The sequence below is a fragment of the Muscardinus avellanarius genome (genome assembly GCF_963383645.1).
Source record: "Muscardinus avellanarius genome assembly, chromosome: 10".
Taxonomy (NCBI): domain Eukaryota; kingdom Metazoa; phylum Chordata; class Mammalia; order Rodentia; family Gliridae; genus Muscardinus; species Muscardinus avellanarius.
Genome location: NC_137796.1, coordinates 25,861,984 through 25,886,179, shown reverse-complemented (window position 1 = coordinate 25,886,179; position 24,196 = coordinate 25,861,984).

Sequence of the window (24,196 nt, the reverse complement as noted above, 5' to 3'; positions counted from 1 at the left end):
TTTCGTCACTTAAATCCCGACCACCGCATGAGACCAATATAGTAATTTTATCTATGACTTTTCCATCCTCTCTGGTTTGTGCCCACAGGAGAAGAGAAAAGCTCAAGCAGAATCCCAAGGTTTACTTTGACTTTTCCTGGGTTGATTGCTATGCTCATGTCTGAAACAAGTATTACAACAAAAGGAATGCCTGTGCTCAATTGGTGATACCTGAGTTATAGGATTCACTCCTAGGTGCAAAAGCATGGGTTGGAGTGGTGGACAGCCATCAGAATACCATGCAATGATTAGGCAGAGATGTGAACCAAAGGCCATCATTAAATACAGTACATATAATCTGTCAACATAACACAAGAGACAACAAAAATCAAAGCACCAAGTAAGAGTAAGAATACTAAATTAGTCAGCTTTCTGTTACTGGAACAAATACCTGAGATAACTGATTCATACAGAGAAAAAATTCAGCCAGGCTAGGTGGCCCATGCCTGTAATCCAAGTACTTGGGAGGCTGAGACAGAAGAATCACAGGTTGGAATGTGGAGGTGATGGGTCCATTCCTCAACTCAGGAACTCAGGATGGTTGAGGGTCCTTGAATAACATGAAGGAAAATAATTTCAACACTTGCCAATCAGAGACCTAGAAGTTTATTTATGAAAGTAGGAAATACATATTTAAAGGAGAATGTAGGCGAGAGAGAGGAGAGAGAGAGAGAGAAGAGAAGAGAAGAGAAGAGAAGAGAGGAGAGGAGAGGAGAGGAGAGAGAGAGAAAGAGAGAGAGAGAGAGATTGACTTTTTGGTGAGTACAGGGTACAGAGTTCTTTTCTTTTCTTTTTTTTTTTTTTGTGGTACTGGGGTTCCTGGAAACCCTTCTACCTCTAGACTACACACCTAGACCTTTTTTTAATATTTTTATTTGGAAACGGTCTCTTAAGCCAGTGCAGCTGGCTTTGAATCTACGCGATCCTCCTGTCTCCACCTTCCAAGCGCGGGGATTACAAACATGCGCCACCACGCCCAGCTCAGGGTTCTTTTCTTATAGAGAATTTCCATGAGGGGTGGGTTAAAGGAGGTAGGCGAGGATGATCTCAATTCAGCAGTCCCTGAGGCAGTTTATGGTGGTCTGGTCATCCTTAGGGTCCTCAGGCTGATTGAGGTCTTCATTATCTGATTGACTGGAAAGTGTCCCAAAATTATAGGTTTCTCAAGATGGCTTATCTGTCTTATTATAAATGCATAGGGCAATTGCAGTTTCTTTCAGTTAACTCTAGGATCTACAAATTTCCCTCAAATTTGGGAGAGACAGGCCTGGGGAAAAGTAATGGCTTGGAAAGTAAAGATTGAGGCACTTTAGTACCAGGTTCTTATATTAAAATTTTATCTTCTTTTTTCTTTCTATTTTTGTCTCCTTTTTACCTATGTATTTCTTGTATACTACATTAGGAGGACAGGGCACAGTAACTTAGCAATATCCTGTATCAAAATTTAAAAAAGGCTTGATGAATAGCTCAGAGGTAAGATGCATCTGGATTACAAACCCAGTCTAAACATAAAAAGAAGAAAAAAATCTTGGCTCCACGTTTTGGAGCTTTCAATTCATGATTGGTTGGCCCATTACTTCTGGGGCTCCAGTGGGTGAGAGGATAGCATATTATGGCAGGAGAAAGTAGCATAGTAGCCTAACTTACAATGACCAAATTATGGGTCCAGCCTAGGTGTCCATCAACAGATGAATGGATCATAAAACTATGGTATATGCATGCAATGAAATAAAATTTTTTGTCATTTGCAGAAAAGTGGATGGAACTTGAAATATTATGCTGAGATTAGCCAGTCTCAAAAAGGAAGTAGTTGCATGTTTTATCTCATATAAAAGCAAAACAGAAATTGTAAAACAAGAGAGGGATCCTCAAAGGAGATTAATTCTCCAGCACCTTTTCTTGAGTCTATAAAACCCCATCACAATGTGTTGGGGGAAGGCATCCATGAAACAATAAGGGGAGTAGGAGGAGGGAGATCACTCATGGTTTATTCATAGAATTCTGATTTGATAACTTCGTTGTGAGCTCAATGTTTTCCATTAGAAATTTAGGCTTTTTTTTTGTCTGCTTCTGTAGTGTTGAAATTATTTTGGTATAGCTATTTACTCACAAGAAGTAACAGTATAAGATAAAAAGATTTGTCACGTATCATTATACTCCTCCAAGGTCACTGGAGTCCACACAAACAAATCTTCGCATGGCGAGCATCCATTTGTGGGCCTTCAGAAGTATGTTGGGGATACATGCTGAATTTTTGTGCTATTTATTTATTACAGGAAAATACATTATATTTTTGATACTTATCTGGAATACATGAATGTGAATTGCACATTACAATGAAGGGAAAACCCATATTCATGATGTAGTGGTCATCTATAGTATATAACTACAATTGCCTTAAGTTTTGGTGTTTCCTTTTTTAAAATTGCACTTCTGAGATCTTATTCAACCTTTTATATTCTGTTTTCAAAAAGTTCTTGATATCATTCTGTATATTTATGCACAGTTTTTTCTGTGTAAAAATAGGTACATCTTTATGTACCTAGACAGAAATTTCTCATAAACAAATAAAACAAAATGGATGGGGCATGCTAATGATATGTTTATATTTTAGGGGTGGGATTCAACTTCCTAAAATAAACCTCATTCACAATACCTCTGTAAATCTGTTTTTTATTTTATTTTATTGGTGTACCATATTCTCACATCATAATGTGGATCATGTTGACAAAGGCATATATTCACACAGTACTTGGTGTCCTCTCCCCCTCTCCCACCCACACATACTTCCCCTTTTTTCTCCCTCCCATACTGAGTGTCCAGGTTAACAATGTCATATCCACATATATACACATATTTGAATGTACCTTATCCATTAATTAACTTCAGCCTTTTTCCTCCCCTACCCTTCCTTTCTGGTTTTGCCAAGGTTTCCCATCAATTATCTGGAGTCCCTCTGGTATTCCTAATACTCCTTAGCTTGAGCATATTAGAGAAAACATATGTCCCTTCTCTTTCTATGCTTGGTTAATCTCATTCAACCTATTCTTATCTTGGAAAACAGGAACATAGGATATGCTTAGACTGGGTGGCTCAGACATTAAACCTTCATTTCTTACATTTCTGAAAGCTAGAGATACAAGATCAAGTTCCCAAGCATATTCTGTGTCGGGTGAGTGTCCCCTTCCAGGTTGAGAAGGAAGCAGGCTTTCTGATGACTCCATTTATAATGCTACTAATTTTATCATGAGGACTTTACCCTCATCACCTAGTTACCTCCTAAAGGCCCCATTTTCAAATGCCATCACACTGGGGATTAAGCTTCAACATTGATTTTTAAAGGTATGCAAATATTAGTCTATAGTCATCTGCTGCTACCAGGCATTTTTTCAGGATGATGTGTATTAAGTTTTCAGGGATGTATAGAGTAGGAAACTAGGTCCCCTTACCAACATTTGCTTAATCAATTTCAGCATTTAATTTGTGTGTATTTCTTGCTGTTTATTTTGGTGTATGTTTTATAATTGTATGTTAATAATTTATCATGTACTGATTTCTTTCTATGTGTAATGCACTGTACCAAGGAACATTCATTCAACAAAACCTTTCAGCAACCTTACCTTCAAAAACTGACCTATTCCTCTGGGATCGGAGCCTGCGGAGGGGTTAGGCCGGTGCTGGGGCCAATGGCTGGCATCAGAGCCTGCTGTGAGGCAAGGCCCCTACTGGGGCCTCCAAGGCCGGGATTGGAGCCAGCTGAGGGGTTAGGCTGGTATCGGGGCCAGCGAGACCAGAATCGGGGCCTCCCATGAGGCAAGGCTGCTGCTTGAGCCAGTGAGGTCTTGATTAGTCCACGGGGTAGCCAGGCCACTTACTGGGGCCGTCAAGAGTGTGATCGGTACTTGCAATGTGGCATGTACAGAAAAATATCACAGAAAATAAAAATCAGATGCTTCCCCTAATCAGCAAAAACTAGGAAGAAAGGGGCAACAGGAAGAGGTCGAACTATAGAAAGGGCCCTATAGTGAAGCAACTAAGGTGACCAATCAGAGGGTATGGAATAGGGGAGCATGGAGCCTCTTTAAAACACAGGAGGTACATAAACAAATGTATCAAAGTTAATCACCAAAGAAGCATGGGATTGAGGGAGCGGGAGAGAATGGGATGGGGACTGAATGATGTGTGCTTGTATATCCTCTCAAGTCTTGTACTCCAATGTGATATATGATTACAATGCACCAATTAAAAAATAAAAAATAAAAAAGTATTGAGTATTTATCACTTACTTTTTCTTTATGAATGATGTTATTTTTATTCTATTTCATTATCTAATCTCTCTCTTCCAATCTCCTCTCTCTCTCTCTCTCTCTCTCTCTCTCTCTCTCTCTCTCTCTTTTATTGGAGATAGAACCTATTTTATTTTTATAGTGAAACAGGATCTCCCTAAGTTTCTGGTAGTCTCACTAAGTTGCTGAGGCTGGCTGCAAACCTGCAATCCTCCTGTCTCAGCCTCCCAAATACTGGGATTACAGGAATGTACCACCACACCCGGCTTCTTCCAAACTTTTAAGTTGCCATTGTTGAAGTTCAGTTCTTTATCACTACTCTTTTAGGACTATATTTAGGTGATAAAATTTCAAATAATTTCAACTTAACCCTTAATTATTAGATGGGCCCAAGAACAATGTTGCTATGAGTCCAAGTCGTGGAGAGTAAAGAAGGAAGGTCAGGTCACTATGCTATTGTAAATTTCACTAGGAGAAAGTAACGTTTGCAAACCTTCTTTGTATATATAGGTCCTCTCACATATATACAATTCTTAGAATAGTTTTTGTTTTGGGTAATGTATTTGGATCTTTTTCTATTGCTTTCCATGGAGCTGGTGTGTTAAGGGGACCTATAGTTTCTTCCTTCTTAAGGAAATTATTCCTGCACCATTTTTAGAATTGCCTATAAGGGCCGGGTGTGGTGGCGCACGCTTGTAATCCCTGTGCTTGGGAGTTGGAGATAGGAGGATCACACTGGTTCGAAGCTAGCCGCTCTGGCTTAAGAGACCCTGTTTCAAAAATATAAAATAGGTCAGGGAGTGTAGCCCAGAAGTAGAAGGGCTTCCAGGAACTCCAGTACCACAAAAAAAAAAAAAAAATTGCCTATAAGAACGGTTATTACTGATTTTCATTGTTGAGCGAGCCTCACTGTTAAGTTATACATTAACAGTACCAATGTACTCTGTTGATTTGGATATTCAGTGATCTCTATTTACAGTAATTAATATTGCTTTACTAATTTTCCTCCCAGACTCTCATTCTACCAGTGATCTCCTAAAATTCATAATTCATGGCTGGTTTTAAATGACAAAATGAAACCATAAAGATCAAAAAAACATTTTCAAGTTAATCACAACAGGTCAGCCTAGCACGCTTTATTTATATATAGCTGGGAAAAAAATTTTACTGTTAAATGACAGTCTCCTAATTTCCACCCAATAAATATCCTTCTGTTCACCATTCAAAATTTACTTAATAAAGATATGAAATTAATCAACAATGTTTTACAATGGAAGAAGAACTGACCTCTTTGGGGGTATATAAAATCCATGTCATAGCTAACTTGAATTAAATATTAAACGATATTAGAAAAGAAATAAGCTGTCACCAGATCGCTGACTCTTAATTTATAATGAAAATGTAAATTTTCATCATTATCCCATTTTAACTTCATTGAAGAAGTAGTCCCTGCACACTTATTACATTTGCACTTTAAAATATTTTTTTACTTTCAACCTTTTTAATAAAAATGCCTTTCATTTTCCCCAAAGCAATGTATACTTGTAGTTATAAATTTGTATAATTTTTCCCTGTCCCTTAAAATTGCTTTTGTAAAATTAAATCATATATATATGTCTTTAAATTTGTTTAAATTTAAAAGAAATATATTAAATTGTAGTACTTGAATTATTTAATTATTTTGCTGCTAAATGGACTTGGTCACAAAATAGTAAATATATATATATATATATATATAGAGAGAGAGAGAGAGAGAGTGTGTTATATAGTTATATATATATAGTTATATATAATATATATACATATATATATATATATATGTCAAATAAAGGGATATATATATATATATCCCTTTATTTGACACCCACAATCCTGAAAATATTTCTATCCCCTGCATCAATTTTTTCTCTAATTTAGATATACATGAGAAACCCAAATCCAATTCAATTATTATTCTTATTTTACAAACTCTCAGGCTGAACCAGTATACAAAGTACACATCTTCTAGGCACCATTGCATCAAGCAAACGTCAGTTGTCACTTGTTGGGGTCATTAACTAGACAAGTACAAAATAAAACTCAGAACAGAGAGGACATGTCATGCATTCTATAAATTGTGTGTTCTGAGAGCCTATTAGAGCTGACAGAGAAGGGGGCCTGTGATCGGTGAACACCTGATTACACCTTGTACTTTATTCTTTGTTGACTTTGGTTATGCCATACCTTTCCATTTCCTAGAGAAATAAATTAAAAGTCAGAAGTAATTTGCCTGACGGAGGGTGCAGGTGGAATTTTGCTCAGCAGAGTCTTTGCACACTGTGAAATCCAATTTAACCCCTTGATGGGGGATAGCTTATTTTCTTTTGTTGACAGCTTTGTGGCAGCTAAAATAGGGACCTGATTAAATGGAGACAGTGAGAGATTGAGGTCTTGTTCTAACAGCAGGGAGATCAAGGCCTCTAATCTTATCTCCCAGAACACTGAGATGAACTGAGGACTTGGGCAGGAGAGATTAGTCCAGCTATTTTATGCAATGGGGGTGGGAGGATGCTGAAAGAGTACATTTTAAAGGAATATGAATAACCATGGCAAAATAATATATATATTAATGGCCAACAATAGAAAAGTCTGAAATGTACCCTGAAAGGAAAAAAAAAACTATTCTTAAGTTAAATGTTTGAAAATATGAGCTTTATATAATTTCATCCTCTGAAAAATTGTTTTTTTAAAAAGATGAGTGCTTCTTAATAGTAAAATATAGTAAAATTAAAGTGTATCAGACACCACGGTTTCATTTGGGTATCATTTGGTTGTTCTGTGTTGCATTTATCTCAGGAAATTATTTTTTACACACATATTTACTGCAACTAAGTGAAACCTAACAAAAGCACAATATTTCTTTAATAAGTTCAAAATTATTGTATTGTGCATTCACCAAATTCTAAAGATAGTGTTCATTTGATATTGATATTTATTTCCACTAATTTACCTTGCTACTCTTAGTGAGACTTATTCAGAACATGAAACATAAAGTTTATGACTTACTAATAGCATGCATTTTGAAATTTTGTTTGGTCTGCATCTAAACAGTGCTTTTATTGAGAGTTAAATCTAGCATAGAAGAACATGACAATCATTTATCTCTCTAAAACTGCTGAAAATCATATTTTCTGATTACTATAGATATGATCTTTCTACCTGGCCTTAGCTGGGCTGACATATTTGCCTTCCTGTACTATTTTAATATTTCTTCTGTAAGCCACTTTCTTCTACCATAAATAATTCTGTTAATTTATAGGGCTAGAAGTTGGAAGTAAGTTCATACTTTCTTTTTACTGTAGCGCTTCAATAATACCTGTAGAATATGAACTAACATTATGCAGAAAGAAGTTTAGATTTAGATGCATAAGAGATTCACACATGCATGTTCACATACACTAGTAATTCTTTCATCTATAGACCTTAGAATAATTTTGTTAATATATGTATGCATTTCAATCTAATTATTTTTATTATTATAATGTGTACAGTCCTGGGGGTAGAACCTAGAGCCTTATACATGATAGGCTAGACCTCTGCCACTGAGCAATATCCACAGTCCACGTTTGAAAGGGCCTGTGAAGTCCAATGGGAATGTAAATGGTATCTCTTCAAGAAACAGAGCGAACGAAGCAACATTTCCCTAACTACTCGTATCATGGAATTCCCTTCCAAGGAACATCTTTCTACTCTGGTATTGGAGGTCATATTCTTCTTCAAAGTTGAAGGATTTTACCTTGGTGATGTTCAGGTCCTACAGTGGCCTTCTTTAAGTATAGCCTACGGTTGGCCCCCTAACATACATTTATAAATCCAAGGACACTTAGATACGTATGTGTAATTGCTAATCAAGTGATAGCTATTTCTTGTCACATTTTCACGCCTTGACTTCTGATATTCCTCCTGCTTTCCAAGTCTCTTGGGAAAATCACCTTTTTTGCTCACCTGGGTTTTCAAATAACTATACTTCAGCATTTGTCATTTTCAACTTTGCTTTTTAGCCATTTGTTATTTCTAAAATAAAGGAAATGGTTTTCTGGGAAATTTGCCTTCCTGAAGATACTCTTATGGGAATTTGAGAGAACACACACACTTCTATGTTCATTTGTTTTGTCTAGTGATTTTGCAAAAGGGCCTCTTACGTACCACCTACAAGTTTACAACCTACGATTGAGTGATTGAGTCAAGCAAGAGTGGAATAAAAAGTCAGAGTATCAGGAGGGCGAGTTGTCATAAGAATAAGTAGAAATTTTGAAATTCAACAGTGTTTTTCATGTTGGGAGGTTGTCACACTTGTTTAAGGCTCAACTTCCCATCTCTCCCACGGGGATAGTTATTTCCATCTCATATGCCTCTTACAAGAATTACAGGATTATTTATGTAAAGCCCCCATATTACCAAGGCTCACTACTCAGTCATTCTCTTTATCCCATTGTATATGACAGTTTAGTTAAAGCCCAATTTTCTGTGTATACCAAAGGATTTTTTTTTAAATAGGAATTTAACCTCCAAATGCTCTTAAAATTTCTGTGGCCCCTTCCAAATCTCAATTACAAAGGAAACTCTACAAACATACTTAGTATTTTTTTCCTTTAGATGGTGAGTAGATTCTGAAAAGCAATTTGCTTAAATTACATTCTTCAGGCAAGAAGAGGTGGGGAAGTTAAAAACGATGTTTTCTTGATTCCCAGAGAGGGGGAAAACTATTGGTATAGGTTATGCCAATCAAATAAACATAAGTTGAATTTGGAAAAGTCAGGAAGAGAGGGAGGCATGGCAGATCCATTCTCTTCTGTTACATAGGATAGTCCAGGAGAAGATGTGTGTTGAGACAATAGCCATGCCAGCAGTTCAGTGAATAACTTTCCAAATCTACAGCTGCCTGATTTTCTTGTGTGGGGGGGTGGGGGATACCAGCTCCTTCTGATCATTCCACTTCATTGATTTGGAAGCCATTACTGAGAATCTGCATCTTTGGGCTTCCCAACAATTTCTCAGCCAGTTTTCTTTTTTTTTTTTTTCTCTCTCAATGTGATGAACCTCTTTCTGGTTAATGGAGTCTATTCTGTTCTCTGCCCTCGGACAGATCCAGAAATAATAAGGCTAGCATATGTCAGAGTATGGTTGTTGCTCAAATGTTTTTTTCAACAGTAGAAGGCAGAAGTCTTTTCAAGGAAAAACTACAACCTGCTTCTGACAGGTGAATCTTGTATAAAATGTAGGAATGACTTTGCCATGTCAATTTTCTTATCTCAAGATCCCTAACTCCTCACATCTGCAGATACCCCATTTTTCAAATAGGTACCATTTGTAAATTCTAGGGATTAGGATGTGGATAGCTATGGAAAGGGGTTATTTTTCAACCTCTCTTAAAGGAGATTGGATTGTTTTTCAGACTGTTTCTGCAGAGGCTTTCCAAGGGTGTCTTTGGAAGGTAATGGAAAATAAATAAATAAAGTAAGCCTGACCTCAGTTTGCATTGCTTCAGAACGTTTTCCATCTCCTCCTTTCATTTAATAATGTTTGTACAAAGCTTATTTGGAAATGAAGACATTTCAAAACTGAAGAGTTTATCTGAATTGCTACCATAACTACTCATCATCAACATAAAGTCTCAGTTTTCTGATTCCCAAGGCTTCCAGTCCTTTCCACAAAACCAAGAGTGGGTATGGAAGATGCATAAGCATGCACTGAGTTGAGCAGGTTAAAGAAGACTCTTTTATGAAAAATAAAATCCTTCTGGAGAGAAGAAACTCCTCAATTTGAAGTGCTTATAATACAAAAAACCCTCTCATGATTATTATTCATAAAAAGCCTCCCCCAAAGAGTTCAAAATCCAATGCAAATTCCATATTGTACATTTCACTGTGAGCAATAACTTCTATCATCACTAGTTCTTTTTCCACTTTGCTGTGCTTTTTTATACAAAGTAGAATTGTTTATGTTTGTTCTTTGGGCCTTTTCAACATTATTTGCTTCTAGGGCAAATTCTCACCAAGGGGAGTGATGATAATAACTACTCCCATGGTCACAGAGTTTTAAAAATAGAACAACATTTGCTTTGTGGTTTCGGTAACCACATTTGCTATCTGCGCCTCAGATTATTCTGACATGTGGAGGAAGAAAGTAGTGTTTAACAGAGGTGGCTTCTAGTAACACTCTTTTAGCACTCTTTCTCTCAACTTATGATAGGAAATAAGAGGGAAAAAGGAACAACAATGGAAAGGCAGGGGATGCTTTTCTGGAGGAGGAAAATGCCCATGTTCCACAATGTTTCAAAAATAACATCTTGGCTGACTTGAGTGTTTCCCAGAGTTGTTGCCACAGGAGTTTCTGCAAGGTTTTGACACTATCAGGTGTCCAAAGAAAAATTGCTTTTTTTTTTTTTTTTAAGGAGCCCTTCCAAAGAAGCTCTTCAAAATGAACCTGTTTACCACTTTTCTACTAACCAGCTATTAAGAGATAGAAAGCTCTAAATGCTGATGGTGCAGAAAAGTCGTGTCCTGAGATAGAAACATCACTCAGAACACCATGGAAATGACTGACAGTGGATGATAATTAATAAGTGCTTCATATACACTTCTCAGAGAAGCCTAGGACGGCGAGGGAGATCGTGGCTAACCCTCCTAGACATGCTTGTGATTCATGATCTTGCCTCTTGATTACAATGGTAGATGCTAATTGCAGGGTAATATGGATGCATATTAGTTACTATTCTAAGATTTTATAGGGCTTTTCTAACTGATCCTTTAAAATAATAGTAAGATGTAGAGATGTATGTAGCAGTATTCTCTCTCTCTCTCTCTCTCTCTCTCTCTCTCTCTCTCTCTCTCTCTCTTTTGTTGGTGGTTTTGTGGTTGTGATGGTACTAAATATTAAACCCAGGACATTGCACATGCTAGACAAGTGCTCTATCATTCAGCTATAACCCCAGCCCTCATTTTCTTTATTCTACAATAAGAAACCAAGAAACAGAAAAGGTATGTACTTTATCCAGCAAGTAATGAAAAAATAAATAAATAAATTAACCACATTTTGTATGGCCCCTATTCCTGGAAATTAAAACACATAAAGAGTAATCTTTTAAATTACATGATGAAACTAGGTAGTGCATGCCTGTATTCCCAGTATTTGGGAGACTGACATGGGAGAATTACAAGTTCTAAAAAACAGTCTCAGCAAATTAGTGAGGCCCTGTTTCAAAATAAAATATAAAATAGTACTGAGATAGATCAGAGGTAAAATACCTCTATACTCAGTCCCTAATATAAAAAATAAAAGAAAAAGCATAAGGAACTTTTATGAAGTTTATATTGTCCCTTTATTGTTATTTTTTAGTTTTATATTGCTTTATTTAGCTTATTATATATGTCTCCTTTTTTCCCATTTAGTCCCCTTCCCTTAAGGGCATAAAGTTTACCAAGATCTTGTACATCCTTTCTGATACTAAGAATACACATGTGAGCTGGGCATGGTGGCGCACGCTTGTAATCCCAGCATTTGGGAAGCTGAGACCTGGAGGATCGTGGTTCGTGGATAGCCTCAGCTACTTAGTGAGGCCCTCTGCAACTCAGTGAGACCCGGTTTCAAAATAAAGAATAAAAAATAGGGCAGGGGGTGTAGCTCGGAGGTCAAATGCCCCTGGGTTCCATCCCCAGACCCGCAAAAAAAAAAAAAAAAGAATATATATGTGTATACTCATGCAAACGTTTTCTTATGCAAATGAAAACAGATTGTTCATATTTCTTAACTGATTTCTAAAAAGTCACATAGCTAATAGAAATTGGAACTGAAATTACAACTAGAAAAACCTGACTCTGAATCTATATTTTAGCCACTGTTAACCTATTACAAATAGAAACAAAGGAAATAATATTTTACATATTATTCTCATAATAATTGTGTCAAAATGGCTATAGTTGTATACCCCCCTTTTTGTAGAGAAAGGATTTTCATCTTGCAAAGGAAAAGTAAATGCTTTAAAGTCTTTCTGAGAGTAAATTGTAAACTAAAATGCAGACATGCTTCTGTATAAATTAAGATACAACTAGATTGTAAGGCATTCCATTCCCGATTGCCAAAAATTTGCTTTTTTCCTTCTATACAAATAAAAAAGGAATAAAACATAATTATTTACAAAACCAACTTGCTATGACTATGTATTCTAAAAGTAGAAAGCAAACTGATATCTTGAGCTTTTCTAGTTTATCTCAGTGTTCATTGCTATGACATTTAGTGCCAAATTCTGTTCTTTCCTCCATCATATTCTTTACTGATGCTAAAAAGACAAGATGGAAATGACAAACCACTGTGAGTACCTCTCCAAGCAATATATATCTGACTTTTATAAACTAAGTTGTATATAAAATCAATCTATATTATTTTTGGCATGGCCCTGCAGATTTGTCTTTTCTTGCAAAGTTATTAATTGGGCCAAAGGGGCTTTGAGGAAGTGGTTTAGTGGGACTGAAAACCTATCAACAGATATTTATTGAGTGCCTGCTTGATACCATATTGCCTTGTGAACATCTTATAAAATTATTTCTGTCCTTCTACATTTTTTTGTATATGTTATAGTAAGAGATAGTGGGAAAAAATCAAACTGTGAAATGTACTGTATTCTAACCACTGTCTTCTCCACAGAGTTCAATATTAATGACTTCAGGGCTGTGCTTCTATAGTAACTCTCAAGGAAAGGATATTAGCAGAATATAAAAAATTAGAGAATAAATCATTCTCCTACAATTGAAGGTGTAGAAGATGCTTGTCACATGTTCTCTGCCATCTGTTTTCTTCATGTAGAGACCCACACTTCCTATGCTCATTCCATCCTAGTCAAATAAAGCTTCAGAGTTTGAGCATATGACCCAAGCAAGGAAAATCAAAGACACAAATGCTGTTGTAGTAGAAATAGGTTTAATAATCACTGCATTAATTCCCCCTTGTATGTGGTTTTGCTTTCCATGGATTAAATTATTGGTGGTCTACCACCATCTGAAAATATTCTATTGAAAATGTTCAGATATAATTCCCAAGTTTTAAATTGCTTAAGTATTGTGGTGAAATCTTACACTGTCCCATTCTATTCCACCCTGGATCTGTATCATCCCTTTGCTCAGGTATCCATGTTGTTTATTTTACCTACCCAGTAGTCATTTAGTAGCTGTCTTGGTTATCAGAACAACTACCCTGGAATCTTAATGCTGTGTTTATGTAACCCTTATTTTTACTCAATCGCGACCACAAAATGGCGGAATAGTGATGTTGACATTGGGATATGGCAAAAAGAAGCCATAAAATGCTTCTTTTAAATGAAAAGGTAAAAAATTACACAACAAGATCAAGATCAAGATCAAGATCAAGATCAAGAGAGAGAGAGAGAGAGAGAGAGAGAGAGAGAGAGAGATCACATGCACATAAGTTTTATTAGAGTATTATAATTATTCTGTTTATTATTTATTGTTGATGGACTCCTAGTTTTGTTAGTTTATAAATTAAATTTTATCATAAGTATATATTCATAGGAAGGAGACCATTATGTAGTACATAGGGTTTGGTAGTATCTATGATTTAAGGCATCTGACTTCTTGAAATGTATCCACCCATATATAAAAAGGGATTACTCTATATACCTAACCTAAGCCAGTGATGTCAGAGTGAAACTCAAAGCTATTAGAAAACCTAAGAGAAAAGTGTTTTTCTTTTCAGAGTTATTTGTACTTGGGAGGATTTCAAGAGGATGCCTCTGAAGTCATTTTTCCACCATTTGCAGCCTGATAATAAAGTTCATGTAAGAAAAAATATATGATAGTGAACCAAGTATGGATAGTGATCATTTCCTAAAGCCTTCATCCAAGGCACTGCATTTAGTCCTCACCCTGAACTTTTTAACACCAATACGTACTGGCTACTGAACATTATTTTGGTGTTGCAACATCTAGGCTAGTTAATTTCTCTCTCACTTGTAACCAATAGATGAATAATTCCTAGAGGGAGAATAATGGTTAGGGTAAAAATGCAGCAAGGTGATAGCAAACTCAGACTAGTCCCAGATAAATACTAGGAGATGACCTGAAGCCAGTTTCAGAATTCTGTGATAAATATAAGGTCATTGTAGAGGTCTTAGAGAGCAGATTCCTTCAGGAAATGTCTTGGCAATAAAAGGCCCAGCCTTAAGATACAAAAATATAAAGAGCAGCAAACAAACGGACCCTCAGGCACTCCACTAAGTTTGAGGTGGGACATGCATGTATCCCAGTTTTTCCTGTATGGTGTTAGAAGTGGCAGCTGTTTGTAAATTTTTGTCACACATGTTTTAAATACTGGTGATTCTGTGTAATGTGATATTGACTCTGTATTATTTCTTGAAGGTTTTGGAGAAAAGAGATAATTTGATAATGACTTTGGAATAGAAGGTTAACTCTTAAAAGGGTTTTATACTATAGGTAACCAGGGGATGGTACAATTGCATGCAATATATAAAAAGTGGGTCTGTGTGTTTGTGTTTAATTCCGGTTCACTTGAAAGGGGAAATGTGGATGTGGGAAGAATGAGTAATGGAAGTTCTTTGGAATTGGGCCTATATGGAAAAGTGGGCATGCGTATCTCATATGCGTATGAGATACCTTAAGTTCTCGATTCTTGATGCTCAGCTCAAGCTTCTTGGTTGTGTGTTGTTAAAATTCCACTTTCAACTTTGCCCCCAAATCATCACTCAACCTTCTTTATAATTTGTTAGTAAAACCTTTGTGGATATATTATTTCTTGCTACATTTTCACCAAATTTATTATTAGCTCCTTTATTGCAGTATATAAGTCTAGAGCACAGATCCAGAAATGAATTTGGATAGCCTAAAGATATTTGGGGAGAAATTTCTAATCGATAAAATAGAAATTAAACTAGTATGATAATTAAGTCCTACTTCCCTTGGGATAACCAGTTTACTTATTTTGTCCTAAAATATTATTATGTGTCCATTTTGTTATGTTAAATATAAGGAGGAGGCCATTAGCCTGAAACTATTTCCATAAATTGAGTTTCTTTTTATTTTATTTTTTTAATGGTACTGGGAATGGAACCCAGGGGCCTTCTACCTCTGGGCTGTATTCCCAGGTGCATTTTATATTTTATTTGGAAACAGAGTCTTACTAAATTGCTGAGAGCCTCACTAAGTAGCTGAGGCTGGCTTTAAACCTGCATGATCCTCCTGTTTCGGCCTCCCAAGTACTGGGATTACAAGTGTGCAATACCACACTCTGCCATATGTTGAGTTTTTGGGTTTTTGTTTTTTCCTGTTTGGGGATGGAACCCAGAGGCATTTGACCTCCAATCTACACCCCCCTGCCCTATTTTTATCCTTAATTTTGAAACAGGGTCTCCCTGAGTTGCAGAGGGCCTCACTAAGTAGCTGAGGCTGTCTGTGACCCCCGATCTTCTGGTCTCAGCCTCCCGAATGCTGGGATTACAAGCATGCGCCACCACCCCCGGCTTATATGTTGAGTTTTTAAGTAACAATACAATTTAAGATGTATCAAACCCGAATTTATGAGCATTTTTTTGTAACAAATGTCCAATCACAAACAGCTGAGCTTCAGCCAGCCTCAGACACCTTGTTTTGGTCAATCAGGTGATTTCTCTATTTTGTTTCTGTGTTTAGCCTATAAAAGTCATATATATATATAATCATCTGGGAAGAGCTTTTTAAATTTCTAGTTCTTTCTTCTGAATTCTGTTCTGAGTGTTTCCTGATTCACAAACTATTTTTTGCACATATAAATCCTGTTAAATATAAATTGTCCAAAGTTTTTATTTCAGCACTTCACTTTCACATTATTTTTCAGTTTCTAAAATAAAGTACTAAGCCAGATGCAAGCCCATTTTATGTAGTCTTCAAAGGCTGGAACAAGGCCGTGAAATCTCACAAATCATTTAGTAGAATGCTGGGTCCATAATAATTTTTGATAATAGTAATGGTATATAATATCACTCATATTTTTGAATGTGTGAACTCTTCACTTGCAAAATTGGAGATTTTAAGAATACTGACTTTTTGGAGTTATGTAAGTTTTTCAAGGGCAGCTTACCACTCAGTTATTTTACTGATAAGCTGTTCAGTCAGTCATTCCATCAGCATATTTGCTCTCTTTCACTTTTCAGCAATTCAAACAGCTGCTAAGATGTTACTCCATGCTTTAAAGAATGCTACAATCTGGGAATAAAAAGGTTAATCAGAAATGGTTCTTGCCATTAAGCAACTCATGGTATAAAGGAAACACAACTCATGGTATAAAGGAAATACAAATTGAGATAGTCACTATACTGAATTTACAGAACAGATGATAAAAGAAATTAATAGCCTTTATTCTTTATTTCAAAACAACATTTTTACAAAACTCAGGATCAGTATCAAGGACAAGAATACACGTGTAACAGATATATATATTATAATTTAACCACAGTTCACATTGAGTCTCTGTTTTCCAGTAATGAGATGTATTTACAGGGCTCAATAATTTTCTTCCACAGAAGTTATTGGTATATTTGTCTATTGTTTTCTGAACTCTTTAAAAGAAAGACCAAGTGGTTTATGTCAAAGATAACACTGTTTGTGATTCAGATAGGAGTCAACATTCCCTGGAATATATTTTATTCTTTTTCTGAAGACAGATAATAGATGTTCCAACACCCAAGTCTTTAGATTAAATATTTAGGCACTGCACACACACATGCACACACACACACACACACACACACACACACACACACACGCACCACCCTACACATATGAAAAATTAAGCAAGAAAATAGGAAATTCAGAGTTGAAATCATGAGAGTTCTGGTATATCTGCCTTTTGTCAGTCTTTGGTCCATGGAAATTAGGAAAACATACTTTTTTACTCCTGATGCATAAAAGGGTCTTAAATAATCATCAAAATGGATAGTTCAGGTCATTTATTGAATACGTATTTAAATGAATGAATGAATGATGAAATCTTAGATACTGATTCAAGAAGATTTGCTGCTTAGTAATGATACAAGTTTTATCAAATCTCTATAAAGCCAAATTTATTCTTTCTTTCTTTTTATAGTTTTGGAGATTGAACCTGGGGTGTTCTACTCCCAAGCTTAACTCCAGCACTCCCTCCCCTTTTGTCTTGAAACAGGTCTCACACCTGCTTTCCTCCTGTCTTAGCTTTCCAGGAGTGGGCCTCCATGACTGGCTTGAAGCCAGATTTCTTACTCTTTTAAGTGAGCATGTAAATAAATTATCTGAAAGACTCTTGCCTCGTGTGTGTGTTTGTGTGTGTGTGTAGTTGTGCATGTGTATTCTGGTATGATTCTTGGAGGGAGTTGGAATCCTCTATAACCGGGAGCCATTGTACAAAGTTAGCATTTTTATTACTATTACTATTTTTAAATACAGAACTTGAAGATTGCAAGATAGCGTGCCATGAATGTAGATCAAAATCAGAACCTTCTTTTGATCCCAGTACTATATCAAATGTGGTTTATCAAAGAAATAGCTAAAGATTAATGCTATGAGCTAATTAATTTAACTTTCTATTCAGAAGGGTAGGCAAGAAAATGAATCTTCGTGTGATATCTAGAAATCCAGTGTTTTAACAGATCGATGATTTGACTTCTGGCCTTTTCTCTAATTCCATCCCTTTATTTCCTGTCCCTTGTCTCCTGCACTCTCTTCAAGAACTACCTTATACTCTTCTCTTGCTTATTGGAATTTGCCGTTGCTTGAATGGTCTTGCTCCTATATTCTAATGAGATCAACTCCAAACTCCTTTATGTCCTTTAAGATGCCACTCAGACCTATTGCTTCTGTGAAGCCTCTTATAAATATCTAGGATGGGAGTCTCTTTGCTTTGTAACCCAGATTTTACCTTTTAGCTGCCTGTACAGCCCTCGATCTATACAATATCCCTAGCTTCCAGTGTTTCCTCTTTAATAGTGAACTTTGGAAAGAAGTGAAAGTTTCTTGAAATTGCCTGTAAATTGCTTCTAATAAAATTCCATTCAAATGTGTCATAGCAAGCCTGGTGTGATGACGCACGCTTGTAATCCCAGCATTCGGGAGGCTGAGACAGGAGGATTAGGGTTTGCTGACAGTCTCAGCTACTAGTGAGGCCCTTTCCAACTCAGTGAGACCCTGTTTCAAAATAAAGGATAAAAAAACCAGAGCTGGGGTGTCACTTGGAGGTAGACAGATCTGGATTCCACCCTCAGTACAGCAAAAAAAAAATTGTTATGGCAAAAATTTTAATCATTTATACCCTGAATGCCACAGTATTTTTCAAAGTCTTGACTGATAAAGGTAAGTGCATGAATAGGCCATCATTGTAGTATAAAGCATCTGTGAAAGTACAGCAATATTATCATGTCCTCTACTGTTTTACTAAACTCAAGATGCCATCTGCTGTAAGATGCACCATAATTTTGTATACAGTATGAGAAAATACACCGCCAAGTCTACTCTAACACCACGCATTAGAAAATTGGAATATTTTAATAACTTATTGTAGAAATCTCTTGTAGACATTTGTGGGCAGGTTTTTTATTATCCTCTCTCTCTCTCTCTCTCTCTCTCTCTCTCTCTCTCTCTCCTTCCCTCTCTCTGGCATGAAGTGCACTAGAATTCAGACATTTATACAGCATCTTAGCATTCAGAGGCAGCTTTCGCAGCTCTTTGGACACTTATTTAGACTTGTTGATGCTCATTGATTGTCACTCAAGAGCTGATAATGTAACATTTTCTAAAAGAGGGCTTCACTTATAATTCTTAGATTTTGTTTCCAAACTGCTGGAACCAACTTTGTCCTTTAAAAAAAAAAAATGGTAGAAGCCATTCGTGGTTTTGCACTCTTGTAATCTCAGTACTTGGAGGCTGAGACAAGAGGATCATAGGTTCAAAGACAGCCTCAACAATTTAGTGAGTGTCAGCACTGGGGAAAAAAAAACTGGGGTTGAAATTCACAAAAGATAAAGTTAATTTTTTAAAATAAAGTTAATCATTTTAAAGTGTATAATTATTGTCATTTCGTATGTTCATAATGCTGTGCCACATCTACCTGTATTTGTTTACTGTGTGGTACTGGGGATTAAACCCAGGGACATTTTAGCTCCGTGCTATATTCCCAGCCTATATTGCTTTATTTAGAACCAGGGTCTCACTAAGTCGCTGAGGCCTTCGCTAAGTTGGAAAGGCTTGTCTTGAACCTGCAGTTCTCCTGTCTCAGCCTCCCAAGCACTGCAATTACAGATGTGAGCCACCATGTCCACTCATATTTATTTCCAAAATGTTTTTATCATTCAAAAAGAAAACCTGTACCTATTAAGCAGCTTTTTCTCATTGTTCCCTCTGTCTAGTTCATGGAGAACATGAATCTACTTTCTGTCCTTGTTGATTTACCTCTTTATACATGAGAGGTGTTGTAAAATACGTGACATTTTGTGTCGGCCTTCTTTTACATAGCAATTTTTTAAAGATTTTGTCTATATTGTGACATCTATCACTTCATTTTTATGGCTAAATCATATTTCATTCTTTGTACCTATCACGATGTGTTTATTCGTCAGTTAATACATATTCATGGTATTTTCACTTTTTAAATAGCTTCACCAATTTAATTGCAATGCACAAGGTTTTGAATTTCTTCACATTTTTGAAAATACATGTTATTTTCCTTTAAAAATGTGAGAGCTATTCTAGTGGTTATGAAGTAGTATTTCATGGCAATTTTGATTTGAATTTCTCAAATGAATAATAATATTAAATATCTGTGCACGTGCTCCTTGGCCATTTTTATATCTTTTTTGGAGGGGTGTCTATTCAAGTTCTATTGCCAATTTTTAAATTCTATTATCTTTTCTGTTATTTAGTTATAAGTGTTCTTCATAATATTACTTGCAAACATGATTCCCATTCCATGGGTTATATTTTAAATTTATTTATAAAGATCTCTGATGCATACATCCTTTGAATTTAATTTACAAAGTAAAATGTATCCATTTATTCTTTAGTTGCTCATGTTTCCAGTGTCATGTATAAGAGTCTACTGGTAAATTGAAGATCATAAACATTTGCTACTCTATTTTCTTTTAAGAATTTTATGATTTTTATGTTTTTTTGGGGGGTGGTACTGGGGATTGAACCCAAGGACATTCTACCTCTGAGCTATATCCCCAGTCCTATTTTATTTTTATTTTGAAACAAGGTCTCATTAGGTTGATAAGAGTCTCACAATTTGTCTCAGCCTCTCAAGTACTGGGATTGCAAGCATGAACCAACTTTCCTGGATGATTTTTAATTCTTAAATTTATATTATTTATTCATCTTGAGTTAATTTTTATATGTAATGTAAAGTAGGGGCCCAAGTTTATTCTTTTGTGTGTGGGTATTCAGATATCTCAATGTATTTATTGAACAGGCGATTCCCCAATTGAATGGTTTTGGAAAACATGTTGAAAATCAGTTTGCCATAGATACATGAGTTTATTTCTGGACTCTCAATTTTTTTTTAAATTTGGTTCACATTAATATAGCTTTATAGTATGTTTTGCTAAGTTCTTCATTTTAGTCTTTTAAAATATTGTTTTAGCTATTCATAACTCTCTTGAAATTCCATGTGAATCTGAGGATTGGCTTCCAAATCTTACAGAACAAAAGAAAACAAAAGAAAAATCACCACTGGGATTGTAGCAGAGATCTGTGCTGCTTTTGGTCAGTTTGGGTGGTATTGCCATCTTGACAGTATTAAGTCTTTCAGTCCATACACACAGATTATGGCTTATTTTATTTCATTCTTCTTTAATTTCTTTTAGCAATGATTTTCAATTTTTAATAGCCTGTCTTTCACCCAGAAGAATGTACCATCTTGATATTTCAAGGTGGTTATACATTTTGTATTGAATACATAATATCCATATGAAGCAATTTTATATTTTTATGTAAAATATCTTTCAAGACTAATTTGTGTGTATATAAGAGTCTTATAGGATAAAATTTTCAGAGCTATTTTTATATATAATGCTTTAGGTTTCTGAGTTATTATGAATTTTTCTAGATAAGATTTTAAGGAACATAATTCTCAGATTAGGAATAGAATACCTTTTGCCTATGACCCACGTTGGGCAGTTTGAGTTTTGATTAAATCAACTCTTTCAGAACAATCTTTATATTATGCATTAAAATGGCCTGTGCAGTAAGGGATTCTGATACATATTGTCTAGTCACATATTAGATAAGTGGTGTACAAGAGAAATAACTGTTTCTAGTAGAATAAAAAGATAAGTCAAAAGAGAAAGATGAATCTTTATAGCAGCCCAAGAAATAGACCTACTTATTTCAATTTCATAAGAAAGGAAAACTCCTCTGACATATGAGATAGTAGAGAATCTTAGGGAGCTGTGTCCATAAATGGGGAAGTCTGAATTCAAAATCTGGTCTTCCCCATGCAAGCATTTTGTTCTTCCCTCTGGTTGTCTCTGGAATAGGCTTTAATTAAGACAGTGGGACAGAAACCCAGTCTGTTCTCACTTTTTATAACATTATTTCAGATTGTGGGAATAAAGGCATATTGCTTGCCGTGGGTACTTTGCCTCAGGATGTGTGTACCACTGGGTTCTAACTAATCAGTTGTCTGCCAGCACTCCGTGACGTCTCTGTGAATTGGCAGAAAGTGCCTCTTTGCTCCAATGGAGGCCAGGGCCCTCGGTGCCTGCCTCCTGACTGGGGAGAAATCGCTGTGGTGAAGAGGGGGAAGGAGCAGATGTTCTCAGCGCATAGCTGAGGAGGGCACCTCCAGAGTGTGGCTGACTGATGCCATCTGCCCGTTCACAAGTCCTCGGCTCAGCTGCTCCTGAGGAAGGAGGAAAAGCAATTCAGAATGTTTGTGTGGTCTCCTCTTCCCCGGCTGAGGCAGTGTATCTCATTAGCTTGAGACCCACCAGGCTCGTTTCATTAGTTAGATTCTTAAAAACACAACTGTGTGAGGTATGCTAAAGCCACTCAGGAACTAGAAAACTTGTTCTGGCTATCATCTTTAGAGATTTCCTCAAATCACTGAATTGAGGGAAAAGCTACCACTTTCTAGTCATTAAACAAATATTATGTGTCTGCTATGTATGAAGTGTTGTACTGGTGGGGGTGTACAACAGAGAATAATGGTGATGGAAGTCACTTCCTTTTTTTAAGAATGGTCTATTGGAGAGAAAGGAACATAAGTCAAATAATTCTCAAGTAAGTAATTGGTATGAAGAGATTGCAATTATTTATTACTACTTGGATACGGTGAATGGGAATAATGGTAAAATAGGTACATAGAATATGTATACACAAGAAAAGATACTTTGGGAATGTATATACCAGCATTCTTGGCAGCTATAATATAAAAGATTGACCAGATAAATTAGAGGAAAGATTTATTTTTTATGGTTTCAGGTTCATTTCATGCTAGGTCAGAAACCATGGATCTCTGGACATAGTGGCAGGAAGCAGAGAAAGAAAGAGCACTTGGGCTGCTCTCCTCACATCACAGAAGTTGGAAGCAAGAGTAAGATCAGCAGGAAAAGAAAAGCTATATAATCCCCAAAGCTGCAGCCCCAGGGACTCACCTTCTTTACCCATACTCATCTGGCCTCGGCCACTACCCATGAAGAATTATAACCTTTATAACTCAACTACATCAACTCCAAACATCAATTTATGACCTCTTCAGGAGTCCATTCTATATCTATAACAGGGAAGGAAGCATTTTAGTTGAGTTTTTAAGGTTGAAAAGAAATCCACTGACAATAAAGAGCTTGGAGAATGGCATTACAATCAAAAGGACAAAAAGCATTGGCAAGAATGCCAAGGGATAAAAAATAGTGTAGCAACTCAGGACCTGATAAAATGCCATTCTGTTTCATGATCAATGAGTTATGGCGAGTCACTTACAATAAGATTGGGGACCAAGAAGTGAGATTTGCATATCATGATGAGAATGCCAATTGTGTGCATTCTTACTATAATATAAGATTACAGAAATAAGACTGTTTAAAGACAACTTGTGTATGTATGAAAAAATCAATGAGTAAGAAGAAATAAGAATGACTTATAACAGGTAGGGCCTGCAATATCTCAATTTTTAACACATTGATTCTGTGAGTTCTTTCTTTTTAGTATATGTGCAACCCCGCATCCCTCCTTTCTAAATTTTCAGAATTCTTTTGGATCTCAATAGAGAAAAAAGTCCTTGTACTCATAAATGAATAATTCATATTATCCATTTGAAAAATGATCCAAGTTAGCACTTGACAAAAGGGGTAGCAATGAGCAGAAGTATAATATACCTCTAGAAAAATATCAGATTCATGTTAGAAGAGAAAATGAATATAGTATTCCTTCAGAAGAAGACAGTAATATAACATTGAGAGAGTAACCATTAAAAGTCTCCTTATGAAGTGATTCAAAAATGGCAACTGCAGGACCCAGCACATTTCAGTTGCTGAAACAAATAGAGTTTAACTACCAAGAAGGGAGTATCTTGACAAACAAAATAAATAAAGCTCATGAACCAAAACAGAACCAGGAACCACGGCAGAAGGAATCTAATACTCTGGACTGCAAGATCCACTGAAAAAAAAAAAAGAAAACAAAACAAAACAAAACAAAACAAAACCCTGAGTGCATGACTGACCTGATGTGGATATCATGGGCTGCTGGCCCAAATCGTAATTCCCAGATCGAGTCAACACCTGTGCGGCAGCCCCAAGAAATTGCGAAAAATAATCCCAAAACTTGAAAGCGGCCACAGAGCTACAACATCTTAAGTGACTC